This window comes from Thamnophis elegans, chromosome 4 (genome assembly GCF_009769535.1).
Source record: "Thamnophis elegans isolate rThaEle1 chromosome 4, rThaEle1.pri, whole genome shotgun sequence".
NCBI lineage: Eukaryota > Metazoa > Chordata > Lepidosauria > Squamata > Colubridae > Thamnophis > Thamnophis elegans.
In genome coordinates this window covers 8,143,456-8,149,304 of record NC_045544.1, presented here as the reverse complement: position 1 = coordinate 8,149,304, position 5,849 = coordinate 8,143,456, and positions in this window count along the sequence as shown.

Below are 5,849 nucleotides of genomic sequence, written 5' to 3'. Positions count from 1 at the left end.
TTACTATGTTTGGTGAACACAGCCACGTTCATGTTAAGATTAGGACTTGTGTGGATATGGAGTATTTATCAGCTGTTTAAAAGTTAATATGAGGCAGGCATTAGTTGAGTTCTGTTATGTATAGGGCTGGGCTGCTGTGGGTTCACACAGATTCGGACGATCCTCTAGCTAAGGATCTGCCCAGTTCAGTGAACCCACAAATCCTACCCATGACTGGCCCCTCTCACCCTACCCCACCCCACTCTTCCAGTGATGGGTTCCAGACCAGTTGGAACGGCCTCAGAGCCACCCCACATACACGTGCGCGGCACACACATGCGTTGTAGCATCAAATGATGCTTTCGCAAGCCTCCGCAATGCTCCAGCTGCATGGTGGAGCATTGCGCAGGTGCCATATGCGTCATACGTGTGCGCAGAAGCACCAAAAGCTTAAAGCACAGGTAAGGAGCGCAGGCGGGCGGGTGGGCCCTCCGGAGCACCATACCGGAACGGAACCCTGTGATCCAGGCAGGATCCAGTACGCCCCTACCGGGGCATACCGCCTACAACCCACCACTGCATCCCTCCCACCTGCCCCATTCCTCTCCTCCCAGGAGTCTCCACACAGCCCATTTGGGATGCCAGGTAAGTACAGGGCCCGCGCGCAGCCTGGGGAGTGCGAAAAACGGGCCTCCCGGAAGTTCTGTTTCACGCCTTTAGAGGGCCTCCGGTGCCCAGGGAGTTTGGTGAACACAGCCACATTCATGTTAAGATTTGGACTTGTGTGGATATGGAGTATTTATCAGCTGATTAAAAGTCAATGTGAGGCAGGCATTAGTTGGGTTCTGTTATGTATAGGTGTGGGCTGCTGTGGGTTCACACGGTTCGGATGATCCTCTAGCTAAGGATCTGCCAATTTCAGCGAACCCGCAAATCCTACCCCCAGCTGGCCCCTCCCACTCTACCCCGCCCCACTCGTCCAGTGGTGGGTTCCAGAACAGTTGGAACGGCCCCGGAGTCGCCCACATGCATGTTTTTGCCCTCCCAGAGGCTCAAGAAAAGCCTCTGGATTCTGGGGAGGGCAACCCCCCACCACCACCGTGGTGCAGGAGGCCAACTAGGCCACACCCACCATGGCCACGCCCACCCAGCAACCAATCAGTGAACCCGTTGCTAAAATCTTTGAAGCCCACTCCTTGTTATGTAGCCTCCACAAGGGAAGAATTTTCGTGTTAGTCTGTTGCAGCAAAACCATTGAGACCTCAAGACCGAATCACATGATATCTTGCGGCATCTTAAAGATAATTTACTGCAGCATTAAACAGAAGCGTGCAATCTTTTTTCTGCGGGTCACACTTGACCTTCCTTAATGTGCCACCGTTGGCCAATTTTACCCTCTTGGTGTGCACTGGCGTGGCCCTGGGTGATGGGTCTGGGCAAAGGATTTCCATATCCTGAAGGGATTTCTAATGGTTTTGATTGAGTTACTGATGTCTGCCACCTTCCTATTGATTTCAAGTGTCAAACTAGGCTGAAAGTCTCAAGTGTTTCTCGGGTCAAGCATGGCCAAGATTAGTGTGGGCTAGAAAATGTCACGGAGGATTGCTTTTTCCCTCCTAAAAGTACAATTCCATGAATTCTAACAGAGCATGGGAATTCACTCTTAAAAAATGTGAAGGAATAGAACAAAAAAGTAAGCAGCCCAGAAAGGGGGGGGGGGCAACTACCGTAAATACTGATTTAATTGACATTTGGTTCAAGTTAAAATAACTTAATCACGACTATGACTACTTGCCTTATTCAATCATTCTATCTCATCCAAAATCACAGTTCAGTGGCCAGTTCCGAAAGAGCTTTGGGAACCACAGGCATAATTATAAGCTTCCATGGAGGTTTTGCTTTCTAACAGGATTCTCTTAAATTGGACAATCGCAGCAATCTTTTTGAGGAGGACGTTTGCAGTCACAACCTAGAAGATCGTGATGGTATTTAAAGGAGAAGCATTTAAAAGCAGAGATAAAGGACAATGTGATCATTCAAATACAGTTAAAAGGTATGCAAAGAAGCATGGGAAGTCTTTTCAGAAGAGTTTGGTGATAAGGCAATCTATTGAATTTGAATTGAATTTAATAACATTTATAGGCCGCCCAATCCCGTAGGACTCCGGGCGGCTTACAATACAAAATAAAATCAAAACAAAAATATAAGGAAAAGAAAAGATAGATTTAAAAACAACACTCCATGCACTCAGTTCTAGATGGGGCTGGACCGTATTTTGGAGTCAACAGCCCCAGACCTGCCGGAACAGCCAGGTTTTGGTGGCTTTTCGGAAGGCCGAGAGAATGGGAAGGGTCCGGATCTCTGCGGGGAGATCGTTCCACAGGGCTGGAGCAGCTACAGAGAAAGACCTCCCCCGAGTGGTCGCCAACCGGCATTGCCCAGTCGACGGGACCCGGAGGAGGCCCAGCCTGTGAGATCTTATGGGTCATTGGGAGGTATGTGGCAGGAGGCACAAGTATCCAGGTCCCAAGCCATGGAGGGCTTTAAAGGTCATGACCAGCACCTTGAAGCACGTCTGGAGACCGATGGGAAGCCAGTGCAGTTCGCAGAGGATAGGTGTAACATGGGTGTATCTAGGTACACCCGATATCGCTCGCGCGGCTGCATTCTGGACCAACTGTAGTCTCTGAACACTCTTCAAGGGCAGTCCCATGTAAAGCGCATTGCAGTAATCAAGCCTAGAGGTGACGAGAGGGCACGAGTGACCATTTGAAGTGCCTCCCGGTCCCGGTCTATAATTGCTAGTCAGGATGAGACAGCAGACCATGCTTTTCAAATTCAAATCAACTCACCCTTTAGAGAGAAGGAGAGGTAAACAGCTATGATAAATAAATGCATAAAAATATGTCTCTCTCTGAGCTTGCAAGGCCAAGCAGGCATTTATTTACTGTAAGCGTATAAGTTCCTTCTCCCACATTTCTCCCATTGAAGTTGCGGAGGCCAAGCAAACAGTGGCAATCCAAGATACACATCCTCAAATCCTCAACAATAGAGTAGTAAATGTATGGAGCACCCTACCCGGTCCTGTTGTTAGTTCCTCTAACCCCACACACCTTTTACTTTAAGCTGTCTACCATGAACCTTACCCATTTCTTAAGAGGTCCCTAAGTGGGCATGCATAAGCACACCAGCGTGCCTACCATCCCTGTACTACTGTCCCATTTATATGCACTCTTTCTATGTGTTTATGGCTATGTTTTACTTATTTATATTCACTCATTTGTGTCATTTTTTCATGTGTTTTCATACTTGTTTCCTTGTACTTGTTTTTTTATTTTTTTTATTTTATTGAATTTTTTAAAGAAAGGCTTTTACAAATATTTACCTCCCCTCCCCCACCCGAACCCAACCCCCCCCCCAACCTTCCCCCCTCCCGACTTCCCAGAACAAATACAGGGTATAAATCTTTAACAAAGATGTTCTAAAATAAACTTTAAAAAAAAATTAGTATCATCTTTCATTTGAGCTTTAACTCCTCTTTGCTAGGCTAACTCTAAACAGATTATATCATTCTTCGCTTCTTCAGTCATAAACTACCTGGAATTTCTTACCCCTGTATTTATTTTGAGTATAGTCAATCCATCTTCTCCACTCCAGTTTATATTTCTCATCTGAGTGGTCCTGAAGATATGCTGATATTTTAGCCGTGTCTGCTAAATTTGTTACTTTTAATGTCCATCCTTGAATAGTAGGCAAATCTTCCTTCTTCCAGTATTGTGCCACCAACAGTCTTGCTGCCCTTATTAAGTACAAAATCAAGTTAGTCTCTATAACCGTACAATCAGTAGTTATACCTAACAGGAATAACTGAGGGATAAACTTTATCCTCTTTTTAAGAACATTTTGCATAATCCACCATATTTTTATCCAAAATGCTTTAACCTAAAGCATTTCCTTGTACTTCTTGATAGATAAATAAATAAAGTAAGTAAGTAATTGGGCGGGATATAGATGGGCACATATCAATGCAGGAGAAGAAGCTGAAATTAAATCCAGATGAGAGAAGGGTGCTATTGCTAAGGAAATACCTGGATTTGCAGGGAAGGAAAGTTTTGCATGGGTTTCCACTCCTCCAGAGGGAACAGCTTTGGAATCCGGAAGTGCTTCTTGACCCCCACCAGCTGTCACTGGATTTGCAGCCAGTGATTGTGGCAAAGAGCACAATTGCATGGGTATAATTAGTGTATAGATGATGATGATCAGAGGTGGGTTCCTATCAGTTCGCACCTATTCGGTAGAACCGGTTCGTCAAATCTCCCCAACCGGTTAGAAGAGGCTCCACCAGTGGACCCGGAAAGCAGGCCACACCCCTATAGAAGAGGCTTCAAACTTTTTTGAAACCCACCACTGGAGGAGAGAGATACACAGAAAGAGAGAGAGAGATAGACAAACAGACAGACACAGATAGAGAGACACAGAGGGAGGAAGGGAGGGAGGGAGGGAGAGGCAAAGAGCCACACACTCACACACACACACAGAGACAGACAGACTCACAGAGAGAGAAAGAGAAAGAAAGGAAGAAAGAAAGAAAGAAAAAAAGAAAGAAAAAGTGAGAGAGAGATGAAAGAAAAAAAGAAAAAAGGTGTTGTAATATAGTTCCTTGTGTAGGTGTGTGTCCCCCGTGGCCCAGTTCATACCAGGGCATGCAGAGTCACGCTGAACCACACAGGAGAAAACAAACTCCTAAAACGCCATAACATCCTGATAGTGCATAACATAACATTCTGAGATGTGCCCTACCATTGACGTCCAGGATTTGACCATATATAGACTGAGCAGTAGATTAGAAATTGTACTTTTACAGGCTGTTTTTACTCACATGCTATTGCTCCTCCTGCCTTTGTCCTATCTCAATAAAAGGGGCTCTCAGACCCCAATCTGGGTCGCTCCATCCCGAGAAAGGTTGTGTCCTGTCTTTTCTCCACATTGGCCTCATGGACGAACCACGGGAACGTTACAAAAAGGGACAGAGAGACAAAAGGAAGAAGAAGAAGGAGAGAGAGAGAGAGAGAGAGAACACATGGCCGGCAAGCCACTCCCACAAAGGAGGCCACACCCACAGAGTAGGTTCAAATTTTTTTTGAAACCCACCACTGATGATGATGATGATGATGATGCAACACAAGGAAACAACCAAGCTCAGACGGCAAGAAGGACCCTTTATTGAGCTGCAAATATTTTCCTTCATTAATTACAATGGTCCTGAACTTATTGTGACAATTGTCAGCATCTTATTAGCAGCCTGCTTTATCCACTGCATCATGCTCAACGTGTGGTTTTCCTTGAAAATTATTCAGACATTGGCCTGGGTCCAGTTTAGCAATATAAAGTATAAAAAAAGAAGAGTTCTTGTGGGTTTCCCCAAAGGTGCTTTTTCAGGAGGCAAATGGACTTTCCTGTTATTTCTTGGAAGACATTTCGCTTCTCATCCAAGAAGCTTCTTCAGCTCTCATTGGATGGTGGGAAATGGAAGGATCGCTATCAAGTCAGAGCGGAAGAAGCTTCTTGGATGAGAAGTGAAACCTCTTCCAAGAAAAAACAAGGAAGTCCTGTTGCCTCCTGAAAAAGCACCTTTGGGACAACCATGAATTGGATGACTGAGAATCTCTATAGCCATCTTGCGGATTTATTCCATTAGTTGTTGCTGACTGCAGGGGGTGGCACTCATCTCCTCTTAAGGTCATTGAGCCAGTGCTGTATGAAGATGTTTCCATGGTCACCTGGCCAGCATTATATTGCAGAACGATGTTTCCTCCCCACTGAAGTGGTACTTATTTATCTATTCATATTTGCATGCTTTTGAACTGCTA